Genomic DNA, 9,226 nt, shown 5'->3' on the forward strand with positions numbered 1-9,226 from the left:
TAAATATATGAATTGTGTATTGATTGAAAAGTGGTTGGAATTGAATCGAAGTATGATTATATGTGAGTTGTAACAGCCCAAAATTGACCCTAGTCGGAAGTGGTTTCGGGACCGCTAAACCGAAGTCACCGAAAGGTTTGAATGTGATGTTTATTGTCTAGAATATGTAATCAGGAATGTGTGAAAATTTCAAGCTTCGATTTAGTCGATTGCATGTGAATTTAGTCAATAGGACTTATATGAGAAAATTTTAAAATGTGATAGGTCAATGCATGAGGACCTATTAGTGCATGTGAAGAAAAAGGGGACTTGCATGTCAAATTCCCCCTCCCTAATATGTAGTGGCCGGCCATGCTATGGGTGGAAACATGTTGGGAACATGTTGGCCTAGTGAGGTATGTAGGATAAAATATAATAAGAAGTATGGGGAATAAAGAAATGGAAAAAGGAAAGGATGTGTGTAATTGTTTCTTCCCCTCCCCATTGCCGTGAAAGTAAGAAAGAAAGCAAATGAAAAAAAAAAGGCTTCATCCTTGTCTTCTTGGCCGAATTGAAGGAAGGAATAGGGGCAAAGAACTTTCGGCCATTTGAATGCTTAATAAGGTTAGTATATTGTGTTAAAGTTGTGAAATTTTAGCTTGTTTTAGGTTAATTATCATGGTTCTTACTTAGACCATGCAAAATTTTTAACTTTGATGGATGGATGGAGCATTCGGCTATGGCTATTAAAGAAGGAAATTTGATTACTTCCTTAAAGTTTTGATGAAGAATGTGTTGAGGAAAGAAATTGATCTTGCTAAAAATATAAATTCTAAATGCTCATATATGTAATACCCAAATAAAAATGCTTGATGTCTTGAACAAATATTGTTTCGATGGGTGGAATGAGTAATGTCATGTATAGGTTTCGGCTATGGATTTTCATGTTAATATTTTTATGTTGGTGTTCAAATTGAAAATGGATGTTAGTTGTGCTATAACACTTGCTTAATGATGAAAGGATCATGAGCTTAGGGCTTGAGAGGCATTCGGCTTTGGAGTAAAAATAATAGAAATGGTGTTTAGTCAATGCAAGTGTCCATACTTGTAGAATGTATTGAGTGTTGCAATCGGCCTTAACATAGACATGTGTGTGTTCGGCCACATAAATGAGCACCTAAGTTGATGTGTATGTTCGGCCAAAGGTAAGCATGTTGATGGCTTTATCTTGACTTAGAAGGTTCGGCTAAAGGGAAAATTAGCCAATATGTCGAATTCATTCGTGAATTCGTACATATGTGACTCTAATGTCTAATGTGTATATGGACTAAGTACCTTGAGGTTCTCTTTTGATGTTCGAGTGAATTGTATTGAATCATTTGATGTGATTAAAAATGCATATGACCATTGTGTATTTGAGCTAAAAGGTGGCCATATGACCCATCAAACTCCTTGTCATATTCGGCCATAAGCTTGCAAAATGAGACTTTAATGAGTCAAATTTGTTTGATTTAGCTCAAGGAGTTAAAGGTGGTGAATCGAGCAAAGGCAAAGAAAAGGTCATCGAGTAGCCGAGTTGGAACCGTCTTACCCAACACAAGGTAAGTCATTAAGCATGTAGTTGGTATTATTTCAAATGGTCATAATGTTTATGTATTGATGCTGAATGGAATGAATAAATATACATATATATATATATGCATGTACGTATGTGATGATGAAATTGTTGAATGAAAAGAAAAGAGGTAAGATGTACTGAGTTGTTGATCTCGGCACTAAATGTGCGGATATAACCATTTATGACCATGAGATTGGCGCTAAGTGCGCGGGAATTAAATTGTACAGCACTAAGTGTGCGATTTGACTATGTTGCACTAAGTGTGCGAAATGAATATGATGCACTAAGTGTGCGAATTGACCATGCGGCACTAAGTGTGCGAGTTTGACTATGTAGCACTAAGTGTGCGATTTGATTACGTAGCACTAAGTGTGCGAGTTGATTATATAGCACTGAGTGTGCGGACTCAATATACATTCGTGAATCATTATGGACACTAGTGTGCGACACTATTGAGTCGATCGCGGACAGCGGATCGGGTAAGTGTCTTGAGTACATGGCTAATAGGTGCTATGCTTATACTTGGTGTTGAGCTCGGTAAGTTTGAACCTATGTGACAAATATACTTGAAGTCACGTACATAAAATTTATCGTAGGATGGGTGAAAGGCCGTTTAGTCGTTTGATTGTAACGAAAATAAATTGATTTATGAAAATGCTTCAATGTCCTATTGATGAGTATATGGAACGTGAATGCATGAATTGATATGAAATTGAATCGATAGGTTGGAGGAACTATGGTATGGTTCGGAATGGATGGAGTAATTAGCCTCGTTCCATTTTGTTTTCTCTTGTGATAATGTTATTGATGGATGGTAGTGCATAGCTTATGACTTACTGAGTTATAAACTCACTCGGTGTTTCCTTGTCACCCATTATAGGTTGCTTGGACTCATCTATTTTTGCGGGGTCAGGCCGTCATCGAAGTCATCACACCGGATAGCAAGTTTTGGTACTTTCTTCTTAGTTGGCTTAGAAGAACATTTTGGTATGTATAAGCTATTACGTTGTGTTTGAACTTTGGCATGTAAACTTTAAGCCATGCGAAGATGGCACGAATGTTCGATTGAGTTGGATCAAGGGTAGGCATGAAATGGACCTAGTTACTTTCGTAACAGATGCTGGCAGCAGCAGTGTCATGAGATTGAAAAATAACTAAAAATAGTAGGAGTGGAATTAATTGATGAATAAATTATGTAATCGAAGCTCGATGAGTCTGTTTTCATGAGGAAGTAACGAAAAGATCATATGGGCAGTATATTAAGAGATAATCAGATTTTTGTGGGACAGGGCCAGAACGGTTTCTGGATTCCCTGCTCCGACTTTGGAAATTCAATATAAATTAACCAGAGATAATTAGGGGTCGTACCATATATGTACAGATTCCTCTCTGAGTCTAGTTTCCATAGAAACAAACGGCATCAGTATTGAAGCTCTGTGCAGAGAGATATCCAAGTCGTAATGGGAAAAGGTCATTGTAGTCGACCCCTGTAACATGGGAGACTTTGACTAATAAACTGTACTAATTGGACCGACCAAAAATTCTAGAAAAAAATACATAGGTGGGACATGAGTCTAGTTTCAGGGAAAAATCACAAAACTGATTTTCGGGTTGTGGAACTCAAGATATGATTTTTGAAGCGACTAGTACTCAGACTGGGCAGTGTCTGGAAAAATTTTTCAAAGTTTGTTAACATCTCGTGTCCGACTCCGGTGTCGGTCTCGGGTTCGGGGTGTTACATTTTATTGGTATCAGAGCTATGGTTTAGTTGGTTCTAGGACTACCATAGCGCGTATGAGTCTAGCTATACATGCCGAATGTTAATGTTTAAATGTGTGATGACTTCCGACGGTTGAAATGTTTTTGTTTTGATTAGTAAATGGATCCCGGTGTAGAAAGAACCCTAGCGGATGACGTTGAGAGCGTAGCGGCTGGTCCTGCACAAGGGACGCCGCCTGTTGAACCTCAGTCATCTGCGAATAATCAAGGTGAGGGGGCTAAACAAGCCTTCTTTACCATGATGAATGAGTGGGTCGCGCAATATGCCCGAACCAACCCGGCTGTCCAACAATTCCCAAATTTGAATAATCCACCCCAGAGCCAGTAATGCCATCAGTTACTGATCCTGTGAGGCTGAGTAAGCCACCTGTAGACTTGATTAGGAAGCGCGGGGCTGAGGAGTTCAGGGCCATAGTTACTGATGATGCTGAAAGGGCCGAGTTCTGGCTTGATAACGCCATTCGGGTGTTTGATGAACTGTCATGCACACCCGATGAATGTCTAAAGTGTGCTATATCCTTGTTGCGGGACTCAGCCTACTATTGGTGGAGGACCTTGATTTCCATAGTCCCGAACGAGCGAGTAACTTGGGACTTCTTTCAAACGGAATTTCGAAAGAAATTTATTAGCCAACGGTTCATTGATCAGAAGCGTAAGGAGTTCTTGGAACTCAAGCAAGGCCGTATGACTGTATCTGAATACGAACATGAATTCGTAAGACTCAGTAGGTATGCCCGGGAGTGTGTAGCTGATGAGGTTGCTATGTGCAAAAGATTCGAGGAAGGATTGAATGAAGATTTAAAGTTACTAATGGGTATTTTGGAAATAAAAGAATTCGTAACACTAGTCGAACGAGCCTGCAAGGCGGAAGAACTTGGAAAGGAGAAGAGGAAGGCTGAATTTGAAGCTAGAGATTATCGTAAAAGATCGACGGGTAAAGCTCCGTTCTCAGCTGTAAAGAAGTTCAGGGAGGACATTAATAAGTCGAGGGCGACTGCGGGAATTTCCATCAGGGCAAGACCATCGATGGGCTCCCGAGCTACTTCGGTAGCTAGTGTGGGCAATAATCGTCACGAGAAACCTGAATGTCCCCAATGTGGAAGACGACACCTAGGTGAATGTTGGGGCAAGTCTACTAGCAGGGCCTGTTACGGATGCGGTTCGAAGGACCACTTCATTAGAGATTGCACGGAGCTGGATGAGAAGAATAAGATTCAAGGTGCAAGACCTAGTGGAGTGACATCTAGAGGTAGTCCACCGAGAATTTTAGGAGGCAGGGGTGGTAGTCAGAGGGGGGCCTCTGATACGGCCGATCGAGCCGAGAACCGTACTCCTGCTAGAGCATATGCCATTCGCACACGAGAGGAGGCATCCTCCCCTGACGTCATCACTGGTACCTTCACTCTCTTTGATACTAATGTGATTGCATTGATTGACCCTGGTTCTACTCATTCATATGTATGCGAAACCTTAGCAACCAGTAAGACTCTACCTGTTGAGTCTACTGAGCTCGTAATTCGAGTATCAAACCCTTTGGGTCAATGCGTACTTGTTGATAAAGTGTGTAAGAGATGCCCTCTAATAATCCGAGAATCCTGTTTTCCGGCCGATTTGATGCTTTTGCCGTTCGACGAGTTTGATGTTATTCTTGGTTTGGATTGGTTGACCGCGCATGATGCGGTTGTGAATTGCAAAAGCAAGACCATTGATTTGAGGTGCGCAAATAACGAGATAATTCGAATTGAGTCTACGGACTTAAGGGGATTGCGAGCTGTAATATCGGCAATGTTGGCCCAGAAATATGTAAGAAAAGGGTGCGAAGCATACCTCGCGTATGTACTTGATGTCAAGGAGTTAGAAAAGAAACCCGAATCGGTGCCGGTGGTTTGTGAATACCCGGATGTTTTTCCTGAAGAGCTACCGGGTTTGCCACCTGTTCGAGAGGTAGAGTTTGGTATTGAGCTTGTACCTGGAACTACGCCAATTTCGATCGCTCCGTATCGTATGGCACTAACCGAGTTAAAAGAGTTGAAAGCTCAGTTGCAAGAATTGACGGATAGCGGTTTCGCTCGACCGAGTTTCTCACCTTGGGGTGCACCAGTATTGTTCGTAAAAAAAAGAAGGCCGGAACCATGAGGTTGTGCATTGACTATCGTCAACTGAATAAAGTGACGATAAAGAATAAGTATCCGTTACTGCGTATTGATGATCTGTTCGATCAATTAAAGGGGGCATCGATGTTTTCAAAGATAGATTTGAGATCGGGTTATTATCAGTTGCGGATTCGAGATTCGGACGTACCCAAAACAACTTTCAGAACGAGGTACGGTCACTACGAGTTCTTAGTGATGCCGTTTGGGCTCACTAATGCCCCTGCGGTGTTTATGGATTTGATGAATCGGATCTTCAGACCATATTTGGATCGGTTCGTAGTTGTGTTCATTGATGACATCTTGGTCTATTCAAGAGATGAGACCGAACATGCTGAGCATCTGAGGCTAGTGTTACAAATTTTGTGGGATAAGCAGTTATATGCTAAGTTCAGTAAGTGTGAGTTCTGGTTAAGAGAGGTTAGCTTCTTGGGTCATGTGGTATCCGCATCGGGTATTCGAGTTGACCCGAGCAAAATTTCAGCCATACTTAACTAGAAGCCTCCGAGAAATGTTACCGAAGTCCGGAGCTTTCTAGGACTCGCCGGTTATTACCGACGATTTGTCAAAGGTTTCTCGATGATGGCCACACCAATGACGAAGTTACTTCAAAAGGATGTTAAGTTCGAATGGACGGAGAAATGTCAGAAAAGCTTCGATCAACTGAAAACTCATTTGACTGAAGCTCCAATTTTGGTGCAACCCGAATCGGGTAAAGAGTTTGTCATTTATAGTGACGCATCCCTACTTGGGTTGGGTTGCGTATTGATGCAAGAAGGTCGAGTTGTGGCCTATGCGTCGAGACAATTGAAGCCACACGAGAGAAATTATCCGACCCATGATCTCGAACTAGCCGCCATTGTGTTTGCATTGAAAATATGGCGACATTATTTGTTTGGTGAGAAGTGCCATGTGTTTTCGGATCACAAAAGTCTCAAATATTTGATGACTCAACGAGACTTGAATCTGCGACAAAGACGTTGGCTTGAGTTGTTGAAAGATTTCGAGCTTGTCATTGATTACCACCCGGGAAAGGCTAATGTGGTTGCGGACGCCTTAAGCCGGAAATCACTGTTTGCGTTGCGAGCGATGAATGTACACTTGTCTGTTCTACCTGACAATGTGTTAGTAGCTAAATTAAAAGCCAGACCATTATTGACTCATCAAATTCGTGAAGCTTAGAAAGTCGATGATGAATTGGTTGCAAAACGAGCTGAGTGTGTTCCGAACAAGGAATCGGAGTTTCAGATTGATGATGATGGTTGTTTGAGGTTTAGAAGTCGTTTGTGTGTTCCAAGGAATTCGGAACTCATTCCGATGATTCTGAACGAAGCCTATTGTAGCCGAATGTCAATTCACCCGGGGAGCACGAAAATGTACAACGACTTGAAACGTCAGTTTTGGTGGCATGGTATGAAACGAGACATCTCCGACTTTGTTTCGAGATGTTTAATATGTCAACAAGTGAAAGCGGAACATCAAGTGCCTTCAGGGTTACTTCAGCCGATCATGATACCCGAATGGAAATGGGACCGAGTCACAATGGACTTTGTGTCCGGACTGCCATTGTCCGCAAGTAAGAAGGATGCGATTTGGGTTGTTGTTGATAGGCTGACTAAGTCGGCTCACTTTATCCCCGTGCGTACGGATCTTTCATTGGATAAACTAGCCGAATTGTATGTCTCTCAGATTGTGAGATTACATGGAGTACCTATTTCTATCGTGTCGGATAGAGATCCGAGATTTACCTCACGATTTTGGAAGAAATTGCAAGAAGCTTTGGGTACCAAGCTGCATTTTAGCACCGCTTTTCACCCCCAAACCGATGGTCAATCCGAGCGGATAATTCAGATACTTGAGGATATGTTGAGATGTTGCATCCTCGAGTTCAGTAGTTCATGGGAACGGTATTTACCTTTGATTGAATTCGCTTACAACAATAGTTTTCAATCAAGTATTAAGATGGCACCTTATGAGGCTTTCTACGGTCGTAAATGCCGTACGCCATTGTTTTGGACCAAGCTCGGTGAAAGTAAAATTTTCGGAGTTGATTTGATTAAAGATGCCGAACAAAAAGTAAAGGTAATCCGCGAAAGTCTGAAGGTAGCCACAGATCGTCAAAAATCGTATGCAGATTTAAAACGAAAGGACATTGAATATCAGGTGGGAGATAAAGTGTTTCTTAAAGTGTCACCTTGGAAGAAGGTACTCAGATTTGGCCGTAAAGGCAAGTTGAGCCCGAGATTCATTGGGCCGTACGAAATTTCCGAACGAGTGGGGCCGGTTGCATATAGATTGATTTTGCCCCCTGAACTTGAAAGGATGCACGATGTCTTTCATGTTTCGATGCTTCGGCGCTATAGATCTGATCCTTCGCACATAATTAGTCCGTCGGAGGTTGAAATTCAGGCTGATATGAGTTATGAAGAAGAGCCGATGCGTATCCTAGCTCGTGAAGTGAAGGGGTTGCGAAACAAAAGGGTTCCGTTAGTAAAGGTGTTATGGCTCAAACACGGGATCGAGGAAGCTACTTGGGAAACCGAGAGCTCGATGAAAGAACGATACCCAAACCTATTTACCGGTAAGATTTTCGGGGACGAAAATTTCCTGAGTGGGGGAGAGTTGTAACAGCCCAAAATTGACCCTAGTCGGGAAGTGGTTTCGGGACCGCTAAACCGAGTCACCGAAAGGTTTAAATGTGATGTTTATTTTCTAGAATATGTAATCAGGAATGTGTGAAAATTTCAAGCTTCGATTTAGTCGATTGCATGTGAATTTAGTCAATAGGACTTATATGAGAAAATTTTAAAATGTGATAGGTCAATGCATGAGGACCTATTAGTGCATGTGGAAGAAAAAGGGGACTTGCATGTCAAATTCCCCCTCCCTAATATGTAGTGGCCGGCCATGCTATGGGTGGAAACATGTTGGGAACATGTTGGCCTAGTGAGGTATGTAGGATAAAATATAATAAGAAGTATGGGGAATAAAGAAATGGAAAAAGGAAAGGATGTGTGTAATTGTTTCTTCCCCTCCCCATTGCCGTGAAAGTAAGAAAGAAAGCAAATGAAAAAAAAAGGCTTCATCCTTGTCTTCTTGGCTGAATTGAAGGAAGGAATAGGGGCAAAGAACTTTCGGCCATTTGAATGCTTAATAAGGTTAGTATATTGTGTTAAAGTTGTGAAATTTTAGCTTGTTTTAGGTTAATTATCATGGTTCTTACTTAGACCATGCAAAATTTTTAACTTTGATGGATGGATGGAGCATTCGGCTATGGCTATTAAAGAAGGAAATTTGATTACTTCCTTAAAGTTTTGATGAAGAATGTGTTGAGGAAAGAAATTGATCTTGCTAAAAATATAAATTCTAAATGCTCATATATGTAATACCCAAATAAAAATGCTTGATGTCTTGAACAAATATTGTTTCGATGGGTGGAATGAGTAATGTCATGTATAGGTTTCGGCTATGGATTTTCATGTTTAATATTTTTATGTTGGTGTTCAAATTGAAAATGGATGTTAGTTGTGCTATAACACTTGCTTAATGATGAAAGGATCATGAGCTTAGGGCTTGAGAGGCATTCGGCTTTGGAGTAAAAATAATAGAAATGGTGTTTAGTCAATGCAAGTGTCCATACTTGTAGAATGTATTGAGTGTTGCAATCGGCCTTAACATAGACATGTGTGTGTTCGGCCAC

Source organism: Gossypium hirsutum, chromosome A10 (assembly GCF_007990345.1).
Source record: "Gossypium hirsutum isolate 1008001.06 chromosome A10, Gossypium_hirsutum_v2.1, whole genome shotgun sequence".
In the NCBI taxonomy this organism is placed as follows: domain Eukaryota; kingdom Viridiplantae; phylum Streptophyta; class Magnoliopsida; order Malvales; family Malvaceae; genus Gossypium; species Gossypium hirsutum.